The sequence below is a fragment of the Trachypithecus francoisi genome, unplaced genomic scaffold (genome assembly GCF_009764315.1).
Source record: "Trachypithecus francoisi isolate TF-2019V2 unplaced genomic scaffold, Tfra_2.0 Lachesis_group2, whole genome shotgun sequence".
NCBI classification, from domain to species: domain Eukaryota; kingdom Metazoa; phylum Chordata; class Mammalia; order Primates; family Cercopithecidae; genus Trachypithecus; species Trachypithecus francoisi.
This window is the reverse complement of record NW_022681465.1, coordinates 66,779,402-66,797,477: the sequence shown is the minus strand read 5'-3', so window position 1 is coordinate 66,797,477 and position 18,076 is coordinate 66,779,402. Positions and strand designations below refer to the sequence as shown.

Genomic DNA, 18,076 nt, shown 5'->3' with positions numbered 1-18,076 from the left:
ACGTCCTGAACTTTTCATACCACTGGTACTTCACAGTGATCTTTTCACATCATTGTGTCTTCAATTAATGTATTTGCTGTTTGAAAGATCAGCTTATTGCTTTCAGTTTCAAAATTTTAACTATGATTAACAAACCAAGACAGGTGTATTGATTCTGGTGTCTCGGTTTTTTAAAAGGTCTACTTTTTAGTAACCCCTTATATGGACATTCTTGTTCCTCAGTGACTTCTGCTAGATTGTCAAGCCCTAGACTTCAAGAGTTAAATGGTGTATTCTTTCATGGCAGAACCTAGGACATAGTTGACTTTGTATCACTGAACAGGACAATACTGAAAATGGAAACTCATGCAGAAATATATCCGAATAAGCCCGTCTGGGACATAGCATCCCACAAGAAAAACTGGGATTTACACACAGAAGAAAGTAGCAAGGTAAATAAATCAGTAAATAATTTATCTGCAATGAGTTTTTAATTTATTTGCTAAAAGAACTTCAACTGTTATAATTGTTAAGCAAATTCCTCAACAATTCTCCTTTCTTGTGCCCTGCTGGTTTAGTTTTCTGTTCTTTCTCGTTTTAGCCCTTGCTCTAAATTTGCCTTTAAAGAAGCTTCTAATAAATTAGTAATCTAATGTGGTAGATTCTGCTGAAATATATTATCAGATTACTAATTTATTTTCTCTAAAGACCTGGAGCCTTTTTTTCCAATGAGGTATTTCCTCTACGAATTCAAACTGCTCTTCTGGAGGATATTTTTCTTTTTCTCTCCTCTTTTGTTTTGTTTGCTTTGGTTTGTTTGGTTGGTTGGTTGGTGGTTTTTTGTTTTGTTTTGTTTCTCTCTTTTAGACTGAGTCTTTCTCCATTGCCCATGCTGGAGTGCATGCAGCAGTGTGATCTTGGCTCACTGCAACCTCTGCCTCCCAGTTCAAGTGATTCTCCTGCCTCAGCCTCCCAAGTACGTGGGATTACAGGCACCTGCTACCACACCTGGCTAATTTTTTTTTTTTTTTTTTTTTTTTTTTTTAGTAGAGATGGGGTTTCACCATGTTGGCCAGGCTGGTCTCGAATTCCTGACCTCAGGTGATCCGCCCCCCTCAGCCTCCCAAAGTGCTAGGATCACAGGCGTGAGCCACTGCACCCAGCCATTTTTTGTTTGTTTGTTTGTTTTCTTATTTACCAGGTATGCTGTTAAATAGGATAGTTTTCTAATAAAACTTGCCCATTTTAAACAATCTATACAAATTCACATTTCTTTAGGTCATTTATGCAATTTTTATTAATTCTTCAGTATTCTGACCAGGAGCTCACCTATAAAGCCAGATGAGAAGCCTTGATTCAATAGTGTAAATGTCTTTGTGTCAATTCCAAATAGAAAGCAGAGATTTTGTCCTCGTAACTTGTTATCAAGGAGTTGCTGTTAAATCCAAACAGAACCCTAGATGTGCAGAAAGGATGCTGCTATCCATGGTGGTTTAAGGAGAAAGCACGTAGAACTTTTGTAAAGTGTATCAAAAGTGATTCTCCAAGAGGGACTGGGAGAGTCTTGCCTCATGAAGAGACACTTAGAGAATGCATACCCAGAACTCTGGGTCCTCTGGTGAGAAGTCCACTGGGCATTAACGCTTCTGATTTAGAAAATCAATCAACTGCCTAACTTATTGAATATCTACTATGTGCAATCACTGAACTTGACTTTAGGAACAAAGCTATACAAGGAGGAGGTGGCAGCATCTTCAGAGCACCTCGTATATGCCGGGCACTTGTGCATGTCATCTCAGTGTGTTCACTTTAAGCCCGGGAGAGAAGTGTTTTATTCCATGACAGAAAGGAAGAAACTGTACTCAGATTGGTGAAGGGAGTTACTCAAGTTAGTGGGTTGAATTGTAACCCCCCCCCCAAAAACAAGTCTACCCAAATCCTAACCCCAGTACCTGTGATTGTGACTACATTTGAAAATAGGGTCTTTGCAGATGTAATCACGGTATGATGAAGTCATACTAAATTAGGATGGACTTCAAATACGATGACTCGTGTCTTTACCACAGAAAGCAGAAGGAAATTTGGATGCATCTTACAAGCTGAGGAACACCAAGGATTGCAGGCAGGCACCAGAAACTAGGCAGAGGCAAGGGAGGACTCTTCCCTAAAGCTCTCAGGAGGGGCATGGCCCTTCCGTCGCCTTGATTTTCAACTTCTGCCCTCCAGAACTTTAAGATAATAAATTTCTGTTGATTGATTGATTGATTTTTTGAGACAGAGTCTTGTTCTTGTCGCTCAGGCTGGAGTGCAGTGGCGTGATCTCCCCTCACTGCAATCTCCACCTCCTAGGTTCAAGCAATTCTCCTGTCTCAGCCTCCCGAGTAGCTGGGATTACAGGCATCTGCCACCACACCTGGCTAATTTTTGTATTTTTAGTAGAGACAGGGTTATTTATTTATTTATTTTTTGAGACAGAGTCTTGTTCTTTTCACCCGGGCTGGAGTGCAGCGGCATGATCTTGCCTCACTGCAATCTCTGCCTCCTAGGTTCAAGCAATTCTCCTGTCTCAGCCTCCCGAGTAGCTGGGATTACAGGCATCTGCCACCACACCTGGCTAATTTTTGTATTTTTAGAAGAGACAGGGTTTCACCATGTTGGCCAGGCTGGTCTCAAACTCCTAACCTCAAGTGATCTACCTACCTCGGCCTCCCAAAGTGCTGGAATTATAGGCATGAGCTTCCTTGCCTGGCCAAATTTCTATTGATTTAAACTACGAAGCTTGTGACAATTTATTACAGTCCTAGGACACAAAGACACCAGTGTCACACAGTGGCTAAGTAGCAGTGCTGGAATTTGATCCCAGTTGTTTGCTTTGCAAATACTAAACATAACCCATATACCATGATACCAAGCGGGGATTTTGTTGCCACATGATTTCTGAACCTATTCAAGGCTGTCCTAGACATTATGAGCCAAGAAGAAGTAATAAACTGCCTGAATTCAAGCTAATAGTTACTTACAGATGCCCAAGCTGCATTCTCTCAGAGAATTGATACATGGGGAGCTGCATAGAGGCATGGAAAGGTTGCTAAAGAGCTGGATCCAGAGACCTACAGTGATATTGACCATAACAGGGCTAGGGCAAGTTATTTTACCCCTCTGGGTCTCAATTTCCTGTTCCCATCAGAGGTCAGGTTAAACATTCCATGGGATCCCAGACAACTGTGTAACCAGTTGGCTGGTCCACCCCAGACCTTTTTAAAAATTTTTTTGGCCTGGTGCAGTGGCTCATGCCTGTAATCCCAGCACTTTGGGAGGCCGAGGTGGGTGGATCACAAAGTCAGGAGTTCGAGACCAGCCTAGCCAACATGGTGAAACCCCATCTCTACTAAAAAAATATAAAAATTAGCTGGGCATGGTGGCATGCACCTGTAATCCCAGCTACTCGGGAGGCTGAGGCAGGAGAATTGCTTGAACCCCGTAGGCAGATGTTGCAGTGAGCCAAGATCATACCACTACACTCCAGCCTGGGTGACAGAACAAGTCTCCGTCTACAAAAAAAAAAAAAAAGTTCAGTAGTTTGTAGTTTTAAGGGTTCAGTAGTTTTTGGCTACACGGATGAATTGTGTAGTGGTGAAGTCTGGGCTTTTAGTGTACCTGTCTTCTGAATAATGTACGTTGAACCCAATAGTGAAACATTTTAATTTCTACTTTTCTTTCTTTCTTTGGTCAGTAAGTTTTATTTTAATTGTCTTTTTTTTTTTTATGTTTTGCTATTGGATTAGTTACATTCCCATTTAAATGTTTCTTCTTGTATCTATTCATTTTCAGACATTAGAAGTTAAAATAATGGAAATAGGGCCAGGAATGGTGGCTCGTGTCTGTAATCCCAGCACTTTGGGAGCAGAGGAGAGTGGATCACTTGAGCCCAGGAGTTTGAGACTAACCTGAGCAACAAAGTGAACCCCCCACCCCCACCTACAAAAAATACAAAAATTAGCCGGGCATGGTGGCATGTGCCTGTAGTCCCAACTACTCGGGAGGCTGAGGTGGGAGGATCACTTGAGCCAAGGCGGTCAGGGCTGCAGTGAGCTATAATTGCTCCACTGGCCAGCCTGGGCAACAGAGTGAGACCCTGTCTCAAAAAAAAAAAAAAAAGAAAGAAAGGAAAAAAAGAAGGTAATATATTTCAGCACAGTATTTCTTTCTCCTTCTTGACAGCAGCTCACACTTTTGATGAAGGACCCAAGCCAGCCCAGTGCTCTCATAGCCACAGCAGGTGCAAAAGAGAAATTGGCTGTTTCAAAGCTAAAAACAATGAACCGTTCCCAAAATAAACATGAATCTTTTGAAACCATCAACCATGCAGAGTAAAGTAAATACTAAATTGGGTTGTTTTCCAGGATGACTTTTCTTTGAGAATGTAAAATGGCAAAAAATGCACCTGCTTTTACAGCTGTGACTCTGAACAGAATCAAGCAAAGTCCCCCAGTGACGCATCTAATAGGTGCAGAAAGTAGGCATTCTTAGCTAAGAAGAAGAACTGGGCTATTTTCACTTTGACTTGCCCTTCTTTGTGTGTGTTCAAAGGAGTGCTATTTATAAAAGTTCTAAAATCAAAAGATTAGTACAATCGAGTAACTTTCGAGGCACCCTCTTAGACACTGGCTCAGTTTCTTCTCTTTCAGCAACCTGAGCTGCAGTGACTGCCAACAGGGAAGGAAAAAAGGTGATTGCATGTGAGAACATGGAAACCGGAGCTCTTCTTTCCAACCTCCCTTGTGAATTCTCTCAGAGGTGGAAAGCCCCATGGCATCATATTACAATAACCTCCTTGTGTCATTTTAAATGCACAACCAGGATTGTTATCAGCAATATTATTGTTATTATTATTTTTGTCATTTTATTATTTTGATGTGGGAGAATCTGATTCCCTGGGCATAAATGTGGGTGTGGGTGTGGGTGTGTGTGTGTGTGTGTGCATACACACACATACATATTAAATGACAAATTAAATGACATACTATCCATTGTTGTTGAATAAACAAGAAATGTTTTGTCAACTCTACAGGAGATGCCAATAAAATCAATAAGTACAGAGTGAATTTGAAGAACAAGGTACTGTGCCAGCCATTTTGAACCAAAAGGGATGATTCATTCGAAAGGTAAAGTGACTGCTAATGGGTATGAGGTTTCTTTTTTCTTTTTTTCCTTTTTTCTTTGTTAAATAGAGACAGAGTCTTGCTATCAGGTATGAGGTTTCCTTTTGTTTATTGTAAGACAGAGTCTTGTTCTGTCGCCCAGGCTGGAGTGCAATGGCATGATCTCAGCTCACTGCAGCCTCCGCCTCCCGGGTTCAAGTGATTCTCCTGCCTCAACCTCCCGAGTAGCTGGGACTACAGGTATGCGCCACCTCGCCCAGCTGATTTTTTGTATTTTTAGTAGAGATGGGGTTTCAGCATGTTGGCCAGGCTGGTCTCAAACTCCTGACCTGAACTCCTGATCTCGGGCGATTCGCCTGCCTTGGCCTCCCAAAGGCGTGAGCCACTACGCCCAGCCAGGTGTGAGGTTTTTAACTGTGGTGATAAAAATGTTCTGGAATCAGTGATGACTACATAACTGTGAATATACTAAAATTCACTGAATTGTACACTTTAAAAGGGTGAATTTTATGGTATGTGAATTCCCTTTTTTTTTTTTTTTTGAATGGAGTCTCCTTGTGTTGCCAGATTAGAGTGCAGTGGTGCAATCTTGGCTCACTGCAGCCTCCACCTCCCAGGTTCAAACAATGAGAATAGGAGAGCGGGTTCAAGCGATGAGGTAGGAGACCACTTCAGCCTCCCGAGTAGCTGGGACTACAGGCATGCGTCCAGCTAATTTTTATATTTTTAGTAGAGATGGGGTTTCACCATGTTGGCCAGGATGGTCTCGATCTCTTGACCTCATGATCCGCCTGCCTCGGCCTCCCAAAGTGCTGGGATTACAGGCATTAGCCACCGTGCCCAGCCTATGGTATGTGAATTCTATCTCAATGTATACATACATGCATGCATATCTATAATTAAAGAATAGCTAGTATGTGCCAGAGAGTCTGTGCTAGTCATTGGGTAAATCATACCTAACCTGTTTGAGTCACTGACTCTGTCTCAGCCTGTATGTGAAGTTCTCTGCATACATCCTCTTCTTTGATCTTTATAACCTCCTTGGAGGGAATGAGTATTGGTACCCCATTTTATAGCTAAAGAAATGGATTTAAAGAGTCCCTTGCTCAAAATCACAGTGAAGTTAGGTATAATCATGTGAAAGTGCCATCTTTAGACAGTACTTATGTTCATATGTCATCAGTTTCTTATAGCTCAATCTAGTGAGTAGCTCTGTCTCTCTGAGTTCAAAAATGTGTACATCAGGAAACCACTCTAGCCAGATTAAGCAGCAAAGAATCATGAGAAGGTAAGAGCCTATGTCCATAAATGGCAATGTGTATTAAAAACAACTTCATATAAGTGAAGAAATAAGGTTCTATTGTGTGAAGTCACAAAGAATTTGAGTTTTATCTGTTATAGCACCTAGCACCACTTACCCTAATGAATACACCAGGTCTATTGGACTCCAGAGGCTGTGTTCTTATCCACTGGTAATTTGTCTCCTTCAGGGAGTTTAGAATCTGTTGACAGATACATATATAATGTACTAGAATACTAGAATCAAAAATAGAAATTGGTAAGTTCCACTGGAGTGAAACAAATAATGAATTATGAGGTTAACATAACAGAGAACACAAAAAACAGTGGCTTAACCAAAGTAGGCCTTTATTCTTTTCACAAAGCAAGAAGCCTGAGGATACAGTCCAGAGCTAGAAGATCATCCTCACAATTCCATTAGCGACCCAAGATATATCTTCCTTTCCGCCCCACCATCCTTAGCGTGTGGCATTCTGTGAAGGAAGGATAAGTCAAAGGACAAAGGCACATGCCGGTCAAACTAACACCTTTTTAGGCCCCTCTGAAGTCTCTCCCAGAAATGACCACTTGGCAAGAACTATTTCGGTGGCTGCTTGTGATTTCAAGGGAGATTGTAAAAAAAATTTTTTTTTTAAACAGGATTTTTTTTTGAGATGGGGTCTCACTATGTTGCCCAGGCTGGTCTTGAACTCCTGGGCTCAAGCGATCCTCCCACCTTGGCCTCCCAAAGTGCTGGGATTACAGGCATGAGCCACTGTGCCCGGACTAAAATTTGGTTATTTCTAAGATGGTGAAATTTATCACTCTGTACAAATTAGGATGCTGTTAGTAATGGAAAATGAAGAGTGAACAGTAGGAAGGCAACTAACACATTCTGCCTCATACAGGAAGAAAGTTCAAAAGCCTGAATAGACAAAGATGGGCAAATGTCTACTACAGGGATCAGCCAGGATTTACACCCAGGTTTGACTGCTCCAGAGCCAGTACTGCTAACCCCAGGTGATGCTGACTCCTTCATGGAGTATATAGTCTAGAAATGCATTTGCACTACTTACTGTGACATAAAGATACTGTATTTGTTTCCTATTGTTGGTGTAGCATAGTACCACAAACTCTGTAGCTTTAAATAACAATAATTTAGGGTTTTACATTTCCAGAGGTCAGAAGTCAAAAATCACTTTCACTGGGCTAAAGTCAAGGTGTTGGCAGGGCTGGTTTCTTCTAGAAGCTCTAGAAGAGAATTAATTTCCTTGCCCTTTTTTAACTTCTGAAGGCTGCCTGCATTCTTTGGTTCATGGCTCCTTTCTTGAATCATTCCAGGCTCTTGCTTCTGTGTCCCATCTCCTACTTTCATAATGAAATCTCCCTCTTCCTCCTTTTTATAAGGACACTTGTGATTACACTTAGGGCTCATCCAGATAATTTAAAATAATCTCTCCATCTCAAGATTCTTAGCCTAATCCTATCTGCAAAAAAAAAAAAAAAAAAAATTCTTTTGCTTTATAAGGTAAAATCAAGAGGTTCCAGGGATTAGGACATGGATACCTTTGATTGGCATATTATTCAACGTACCATAAATAGTAAGTTAGAAATTATTAAGTGCAAGGAAATAAAAAAGGATGATCACATTGGCAATTGCCTTGAAAAAGGAGCAAGCAAACTGAGAAACATAGGATTCAGGTCAAAAAAGAAATATTACTTGGAGAGCCCGAAAGAAGAGTATAAACAATCTGGAAATGGAAAGACAACACAGACATCATGCGGAACAGGTAAAATAACTCTAGACTACAAACAGGCTGTGTCAGAGCTGGGGGGAAACTTTGAGACCAAGAGACCCAGTAAGGGTTTAGACAAAAGGTGGTTCAAGATTACTCATGGCGGCCGGGTGCGGTGGCTCATGCCTGTAATCCCAGCATTTTGGGAAGCTGAAGCAGGAGGATCACCTGAGGGCAGGAGTTTGAAACCAGCCTGGCCAACAATGTGAAACCCCATTTCTACTAAAAATACAAAAATAATAATAATAATAATAATAATAATAAGCCTGGTGTGGTGGCACATGCCTGTAATCCCAGCTACTCAGGAGACTGAGGCTTGAGAATTGCTTGAACCTGGGAGGCAGAGGTTGCAATGAGCCAAGAACACGCCACCGCACTCCAGCCTGAGCAACAGAGTGAGACTTGGTCTCAAAAAAAAAAAAAAAAAAATTATTCATAGCCCTGAGAATGTCTTCCAAGCCTTTTATACCCTCTTGTGTCCTTTCCAGTGATAGAAGGCAGCTCTGGCTCTTCCTAAAGTTTGGAGAGCCTCAAAATCAGGGCTCAGATGAAGCAAGAGAGATGCCTGGTGCCCACACTAACCCTGGACTTGCCTCACCCTAAGTGCCTCCTTCCTTCTTAAATTTTGCACACTAGACACCTCACTTTCTCTCATCCCAGTCCCCATCTCTGGAGAGCTTATAGATAAGCAAGGTCTTGAGGTCTTGAGGAATATACCAAACTCTGAATAATATGAAGGGAGACATTTTAAGCTGTATAATTTACCAACCTTCCTCCTATTATGAGCCCTTGAAGACATTTCAATTTCTGAGTCTAGACAATTTTGACGAAGCAAGGCATCCCTTCACCCAGGGGAGCACTCAAACAAAAGCTGAATGTCTCCTACTATTTGCTTTTGCTTTTGGTTAACTTTCTTTTCTTTCTTTCTTTTTCTTTCTTTCCTTCCTTCCTCCTTCCTTCCTTCCTTCCTTCCCTGCCTCCCTCCCTCTCTCTCTCTCTCTCCCTCCCTCCCTCCCTCTCTCTCTTTCTCTCTCTCTTTCGATTCTCAGGCCTCAGCCTCCCAAGTAGCACGCACCACCATGCCCAGCTAATTTTTGTATTTTTAGTAGAGACGGGGTTTCACCATCTTGGCCAGGATGGTCTCAATCTCCTGACCTCGTGATCCACCCACCTTGGCCTACCAAAGTGCTGGGATTACAGGCATGAGCCACTGCGCCCAGTCTTTTTGTTTGTTTGTTTGTTTGTTTGTTTTTTGGTTTTTGAGATGGAATTTTGCTCTGTCGCCCAGGCTGGAGTGCAGTGGCACAATCTCAGCTCACTGCGATCTCCACCTCCCAGGTTCAAGTGATTCTCTTGCCTCAGCCTCCCCAGTAGCTGGGATTACAAGTGACCACTGTCTTAATTTAATTTAATGTAACTTAATTTAGGAGAGCTAAGCAATTAAACATGAGGCCAAAGTACATAAGAAAGTGGCAGCCTTTTATTGCAAATATGCACACACTCTCCCGCGAGGTTCTCTGGTCCTCAGGTGTGGGGGGCCAGGGAAGTCACGCCGGCGCTCTCGGGTGAGGTTCTCCAGTCCTCAGGTATGGGGGGGCCCCGAAGAAGTCACGCCGGCTCCTGCCGGCAGCAGACTTTTATGCATTGGTACTGGAAGTGGGAGGGCAGTGGGCGGGATAAGGGTGTGATAGGGGCGTCTCCATAGGCGGGGCCGGGTACGTTTCGATCTCTTCAGGTTGATGTCACCTGGCGCATGCTCGGTTGATCTGCATCTTCCCCAGCGCGGGCTGCATTTTCCCGCGGGTGGGAAAGTTGGTGAAGAAGAACCTGGAAGCAACATGGATTGTGCCTTCTTGTTCACCTTCCTGCATCTTGTCCTTTCTCCCTCACCCAAACACCCACCACCATGACCAGTTAATTTTTTGTATTTTTAAGAGACACAGGGTTTCAGCATGTTGGCCAGGTTGGTCTCAAACTCCTGAACTCAGGTGATTTGCCCACCTTGGCCTCTCAAAGTGCTCAGATTACAGGGGTGAACCACTGCGCCCACCTTCTATAGGTTAACTGTCAAGTCATCAAAGTTCAAGTGCCTTAAAAAGGAGGCCCCACCCCAGGGGATTCCTCCCTGCAGCAGGTCTGCAGGAACCTCAAGAAGATCTCCGTGAGGACACAGGAGGCACCCAGGAGGCCTTGCTATTCATACCCCTCTGTGACCTGGATTCTATGGACTGCCTGTGCATGGCTCTTTTGTTAGTTTGGTGGTAAAACAAAGTAAAAGGTGAAAAAGAAATAAGGATTAAAAGTATCTGCTATGGTTTAGATATGGCTTATTTCTGCCCCCCAAAACTAATGTTGAATTTGATCCCCAATATGGTGATGTCAGGCCTAGTGGGATTAATTTGGATCATGGGGGTGAATCCATCATGAACAGATTAATATCCTCCCTCAAAGGTGAGTGCGTTACACTCTAGCTCCATTACTTCCTGGGAGACAGTCAGTTGTTAAAAAGAACCTGGCACCTCCCACCCTGTATTAGTCCGTTCTCACATAGCTATAAAAAGATACCTGAGACTGGGTAATTTATAAAGAAAAGAGGTTTAATTGGTTCATGGTTCTGCAGGCTGTACAGGAAGCATGGCGCTGGGATCTGCTTGGCTTCTGTGAAGGCTTCAGGAAACTTACAGTCATGGCAGAAGGTGAAAGGCAGAGCAGGAGAGAGAGAGTAGGGAAGGTGCTACACACTTTTAAATGCCCAGATCTCATGAGAGTTCACTCACTATCACAAAGACAGTACCTAGGGGGATGGTACTAAATCATTCATGAGAAAGCCGTCCCATAATCCAATCACCTCCCACCAGGCCCCACCTCCAACGCTGGGGATTATGTTTCAATATGAGATTTGGGCAGGAATACACATCCAAACCATATCACCTTCTCTCCATTGCTTCCTCTTGCCATGTGATCTCTGCAAACACCAGCTCCCTTTCACCTTTCATCATGAGTGGAGGCAGCCTGAGGCCCTTACCAGATGCAGATGTCCAATCCTGGACTTTCCAGCCATCAGAATCATGAACCAAATAAACCATTTTTTTTCTCTACAAATTACCCAGCCTTAAGTATTCTGTTATGGCAACACTAAATAGACTAACCATCAAAGTCTAAACAGGAATGTTTTTTCTTATTATGACTAGAAAACATGTAACTTCTCTGGATGAGACTGTCCCAGAGAAAAAAAGAAAACAATCTGAAAATGCAGGAGAAAAAATGAGTCTAAGAATGTTTGATAATTACCCTTTAAGCTCATGTTCCCTACAAGGGTTGGGAAGAGGGGCCAGTTTGAAAGACTGATGATTGGCTCTTGGGCAGAGTTCGTCAACCCTGACAACATTACATTTGGGGTCAAATAAGTCTTTGGCAGTGGGGACTTTGCTCTGCATTGTAGGATGTTTGGCAGCACTCTTGGCCTCAATCCACTGTATGTCAGTGATACCTCTGCCCCAACTGTGACAACCAAAAAAATGTCCCAATATATTGCCAAATGTTCCCTGGGAACAAAAGTAGTCCCTGACTGAGAACCAAAGCTCTGGGGAGTTATCAGTGCTTCAGCTGAGTTCATCAAAGTAACTTTCCCATCGTAGAATTCCTGTTAACTCTGAATGAGAAGAAAGGCAATAGTATTCTTCAAAATGACATGTCTGGTAGGGGATGTTGATGACTGGTGGCTACACATGTGAAGGAGTGAAGGACATGCCATCCCAAAACATGCTGGATTGGTATATGGATTACATCATGTTGAAAACATTGGAGGAATTGTAGTTTCAGAAAAGCCTAGCTGACGTTTCTCTTCCTACATACAGCAAGCCATAAAGACTCCTCAGGGAGGGGTACCCTCGCCACACCAGGGCAAGAAGATAGGCCTTATCACCAGACACTGGGCACTGAGGGCTGCAACGGATCTGAATAAATAGATTTGACAGGGACTGAGAACAGTGGCCCATGACTGTAATCCCAGCATTTTGGGAGGCCTAGGCAGGAGGTTCCCTTGAGCCCAGAACTGAGGATGCAGTGAGCTACGATGGCACCACTGCACTCCAGCCTGGATGACAGAGTGAGACCCTAAGTGTGTGTGTGTGTGTGTGTGTGTTGTGTGTGTGTGTGCGCGCGCGCGCGCATGCACGCACGCATGCACTAAATGAAGTAATTCTTATCTTTCACTAGTTTTGCACCTTCCCAATATCTCCTAGTATTCTTCAAAATGACATGTCACAGAACAGTAACTCATCATTCCAGTCACCCTAGAATAATAACCAAAAATAGATTACAAATGGATTTTTATATATTATATGGAAGCCCTAAATTAGTGGAGAAGGGGAGACCCAGGGGACTCGCTCTGCCCCTCACAGAGACTTCCAAAACACCGTATGCCTCTCCATCCACAACAACTCACCTGCAGATGCTCCCTCATCCTACCCTTCTTATCTGAAAATGATGCCAACAGCTACATCTTTTTAAATCTACAATTCAGAGAATCTCAGTGGAGATCATTAGATAGATGACAATTTTTTTAAAGTGTTGAACTTTACATAGACCTAAAAAGTTCATATATATGTGTGCTGTATAAATGAAATTATTTATATTTATATATATGAAATTATATATACACTATATATATTTTATTGTCTACAGTAAATATGCAATATACATATACATTTATTGTATATAGTAATATGAATTGGCCCCTCTTCCCTTATAGAGAGCATGAGCTTAAAATGTAATTATCAAATAACCCTGGATTCATTTTTTCTCCTGTTTTCAGACTGTTTTGTTTTTTCTCTGGGACAGCCTTATCAAGAGAAGTTATATGTTTTTTAATCATAATAAGAAAAAAATTCCTGTTTAGACTTTGATACTTAGTCTATTTAGTGTCGCTATAACAGAAAACCTAAGGCTGGGTAATTTATAGAGAAAAAAAAAGGAGTTAGTTTTTTATAGGAACCAAAGATAATAGTAAAATGGACACTGGTGCAGCTTCAAGTGCTTCAACGCAACACCCTCTCCATGGATGCTCACAATAAGGTGGGGAAGTGATTAGTGTCATTTCTTATGCATCTGGTGTCCGTGGTAGTCACATAGATAATAGGCCTTTAACTACTTCTGACACCAAAGAGGAAGTGCAACGTGGTGCACATTGTACATTGCATGGAGAGAAACCGCCTGTCAGGACCACCCCTCTCTGCAGCCTCTATGTCCTGTCTTATGGCTGTCAAGGTAATCGAGTTGCTAGTTATAAGGAGGCCCAGGCCTGCCATCCCCACCTTCTCCCCTTCCTCTAGCCCCCATCCCCACTCAGGCTAGTTCTGCCTGCAGTTACTGCTCTTTAGTTCTCTCCTCTCAGTAACATCCATTTTTCATTGCTTCAAGCCAGGTCTCTGAGCATCCTTAAAGCACCTCCCCTGATGCCTCCTGTATAGCTGGCTCAGTGATTAGCTCTGGGAATGGACGGAGATGGACCATTAATTCCCAAGGCATGTCATCATTTCCTTGACTATCTCCCTGTGAAGAAGTCCGGGATGTCGGGGAGGCAGCTGTTTTGCAGGTTTCCCATAAGAGTGAGAAAAGCAAACCACAGCAGAAGGATGAATGGAACAGACAGAAAGCTACAATGGGAAAAGAAAACTCCACTTTAAAAAGGTTCCTTAAGGGCAGGCTGTTGACGATTCCAGGTGCTGTTCAAACAGGGCTGTCAGGGTGCACTGTATTTCTTTCCATGCGTCCTGTTGGTTCCCAATGAGACAGAGTCTGAGGGCTAAGCCATCCCCACCAGCTGTAAATAGCTACCCTAACAACTGATAAGGAGTACAATGGCCATACATCTTTAGATTTCAGGGTAGCTTTGTTAGTTAGGATTCTCAAAAAAAACAGAGAACCAACAGGATATAGTGTGTGTGTCTGTGTGTGTGTGTGTGTGTGTGTGAGCGCGTGTGGAGAGAGAGATTATGGGTGCTGGCAAGTTCAACATTTACAGGGCAGAGCAGCAGACTGGAGACCCAGGGAAGAGTCGATGCTACAGCTCAAGTCCAAAGCTGATTGCAGGCAAAATTCTCTGTTCCTTGAGGGATCTCAGTCTTTTTTCTTAAGGCTGTCAGCTGATTGGATGAGGCCCACTCACACTATGGAGGGTAATCTGCTTTACTCAAAGTCTACTGATTTAAATGTTAATCACATCCAAAATACCTTCACACCAACATCTAGACTGGCATTTCACCCAGTTGACACATACAATTGACCATCAGAGTAATCCTACAACCTACCAAGTACAATAGGATCTGAATCAGGGCTGAAAGATAGACAACTGCCCCTAGGGAGCCTCTCTGAGATGATCGGAACTTGATAAATGGGAAGGCAGGTGTGCCTTCAACCTACCTGTCTGCTCCCATCTTGTTCAAGTCTGCCCTAAAACTATAACTCCTGCTAGAACCCCACATTTCCTTCCCGAGCATTTCCGTAATGCTTACACAAGCCCCTTGTACTTGCTGGCCTTTGTTGGTAGTTCAAAGTCAGAACGGTTGGGTAGATCCTCAAGGAGGCCTAGGCCACAAATATTGGAGCACTAATGTGGGGAGCCTGGAGCTATTCTGGGATGGAGGAGCCTGGGTTGGACCCAAGAGCCAAGATAAGTAAGCACAATGTAATGGAAAGATGACTAGCCTGGGAGCAGGGTGACCTAGCACTGTATTTGTCACTAACAAATATCGATTAAGCACTGTGTATATATTTCCTTATTTGTAAAATGAGAGGGTTGGGCTCAGTGACCCGGAACAGTATAGTCCATTCCAGCTCTTAAGATTTGTTGATTTCATTAGGCTATTGTAACATGGGGTCTGACTACAGGATGCCCAAACTGGATTGCTATTATTTGTCCTTTTAATCATTCACTTATTAAACTTGTGCCTACCTATGTAAGAAAAACTTCCATAGTATTATGAGAAATACAAATAAATTAAATACAGTGTCTCTGCCTCAAAGAACTTAAAATCCGGTTGGGAAATAATTCAGTTAGGATGTGTTTGGCTGCGAATAGCAGAATTCCTGAACAACGGTGGCTTAAGCATTGTAGACCTTTATTCATCTGCAACAAAAAAGAAGTCTGGACATTCTGGAAAAGGAGAAACTATGGAGACAGTGAAGATTAGTGGTTGCCAGGGGTTACAGGGAAGAGAGGGATAACTAGCAGAGCACAGAGGATTTTTAAGCCAGTGAAGCTACTCTGTATGACACTGTAATGGTGGATACATGACATTACACATTTGTCCAAACCCATAAACTGCACACCACCAAGAGTGAGCCCTAATGTCAACTGAGGACTCTGGGTGATTATGGTGTGGCGAGGTAGGTTCGTCAATTACAACAAATGTTCCACTCTGGTAGGGGATGTTGATGACTGGCGGCTACACATGTGAAGGAGTGAAGGACATGCCATCCCAAAACATGCTGGATTGGTATATGGATTACATCATGTTGAAAACATTGGAGGAATTGTAGTTTCAGAAAAGCCTAGCTGACGTTTCTCTTCCTGCATACAGCAAGCCATAAAGACTCCTCAGGGAGGGGTACCCTCGCCACACCAGGGCAAGAAGATAGGCCTTATCACCAGACACTGGGCACTGAGGGCTGCAACGGACCTGAATAAATAGACTTGACAGGGACTGAGAACAGTGGCCCATGCCTGTAATCCCAGCATTTTGGGAGGCCTAGGCAGGAGGTTCCCTTGAGCCCAGAACTGAGGATGCAGTGAGCTACGATGGCACCACTGCACTCCAGCCTGGATGACAGAGTGAGACCCTAAGTGTGTATGTGTGTGTGTGCGCGCGTGCGTGCACACGCGCACTAAATGAAGTAATTCTTATCTTTCACTAGTTTTGCACCTTCCCAATATATCTCCTAGTGACTCCCCTAGAAAATTTACTGCCCCTAGCCAGATTTTCTGGTTTTCTTTGTCCTGTTATTTCTTCTCAAACTTACTGTTCTGTGTCTTAAAAGTTGTGTAGGGCACCCTTGACATAAGTAACTCCATCTTAGAAAAAGACTCCATCTTACATTTCATAAGGCACTTTGCCAACAGGGACTAGATGTTTTGTCTGATTAATAAAGATTGAATCCATCTAAATATGGACATAACCAAGCACAGTCTTCTACTATCAGTCCTTACTGGAGGACACTGTGTCCAGGAAAAGAGCAGAATTTCAGCAGCTTGAAATGACCATCTTAACAGACATCTTCTTGGCCAGGCACAGTGGCTTATGCCTGTAATCCTAGCACTTTGGGAGGCTGAAAACGGGTGGATCACTTGAGGTGAGGAGTTCAAGACCAGCCTGGCCAACATGGTGAAACCCCATCTCTACTAAAGATACAAAAATTAGCTGGGTGTGGTGGCGGGCACCTGTAATCCCAGCTACATGAGATACTCAGGGGCCTGAGGCAGGAGAATTGCTTGCACTCAGGAGGCGGTTATAGTGAACCAAGAATGTGCCACTGCACTCCAGCCTGGGTGACAGAGTGAGACTCTGTCTCAAAAAAAAAAAAAAAAAGACACCAGCCAGGTGCGATGGCTCACGCCTGTAATCCCAGCACTTTGGGAGGCTGAGGCAGGTGGATCACCTGAGGTTGGGAGTTCGAGACCAGCCTGACCAACATGGAGAAACCCCGTCTCTACTGAAAATACAAAATTAACCGGGCATGGTGGAGCATGCCTATAATCCCAGCTATTCAGGAGGCTGCAACAGGAGAATCTCTTGAACCGGGGAGGCGGAGATTGCGGTGAGCCAAGATCGCGCCATTGCACTCCAGCCTGGGCAACAAGAGCAAAACTCCATCTCAAAAAAGAAAAGAAAAGAAAAGAAAGATATGATCTTGCTGTCACTTGTGATAAGCACCTAGCATCTGCCAGGCAAAGGCTCTGCCCACTTCAAAGTCTCCCCCTTGCAAGACCTACGGACCTCTCAGGCCAGACCAGGATATTCTTTTTGTCTATATCACTCTCACTGGGCTGGTTTGTTAACCCTTTCCCTATCCCTTTTCTCTTGATGTAAAATGTTACTTTGTTGTGGAATGTTTATCTGTAACATTTATATATTGATTAAGTATACCATTATGTACGGTTTGCAATATTGACTGACAGGTGGAATGGCTTGAGCCTGTGCGCATGCAGCTCTAACTACTGAGTGAATGAAAGTACTAGGAGAATTGCCTCCTTGGGGACTCCATGGACTCGTGGCTCCTATGACTGAGACAGTGTCGATGAAAACCTGACCTTGTAGAAAGACACAAATGCCCATAGACCTGGTTATATCTGCCCTTGTGTCACTTACAATAAAAGTATAAAAGCATCTTTCTTTGGCGACTTCTTTGGACTTTACTCTCTCGTGAAGATCCCCACGGACAAGTAAAACTAATAAAATATGTATGTTCTTCTCTAGTTAATCTCCCTTGTGTCAATTTGGATTCTAGATCCAGCAGACGCATCCACATTAGAGCTTAAGGAGGATTGGAGGTGGGCTCCGACTTCCTGACACGTTTGGAAGCAGGAGGTATATGGGAAATCTCTGTATCGTCCTCCCAATTTTGCTGTGAATCTAAAACTGTTCTAAAAAATAAAATAACGTGGTTTGTTTTGTTTTGTTTTGTTTTTTTCTGGAAGCTGGCAGCTCCAGGACTGAATCAGGGGCTCAGTGAAATCATCAAGGACACAGACCCTCTCTGACAGCCTCTCTGCAGCAAGTCCTTAGGCCTACACATCATGGCTGCTACCATGCCAAGCTCTCTGTCTTCACACTAATGCCTAAAAGCAAAGTAGAGGCATAA

At 43.3% G+C, this 18,076-nt stretch overlaps 1 long non-coding RNA gene across 2 annotated transcripts; it reads left to right on the top strand.

Moving 5' to 3' along the window:
- Positions 1-202: 202 nt before the first annotated feature.
- On the top strand, positions 203-17,866 carry LOC117064992. 2 transcript variants are annotated; one of them, XR_004429780.1, is made up of 3 exons: positions 203-431; positions 5,051-5,144; positions 17,723-17,866. It is a non-coding gene; the product is annotated as an uncharacterized LOC117064992 (long non-coding RNA). The 2 variants fall into 2 exon arrangements; XR_004429781.1 differs by lacking the exon at positions 203-431 and adding an exon at positions 4,346-4,708.
- Positions 17,867-18,076: the final 210 nt, after the last annotated feature.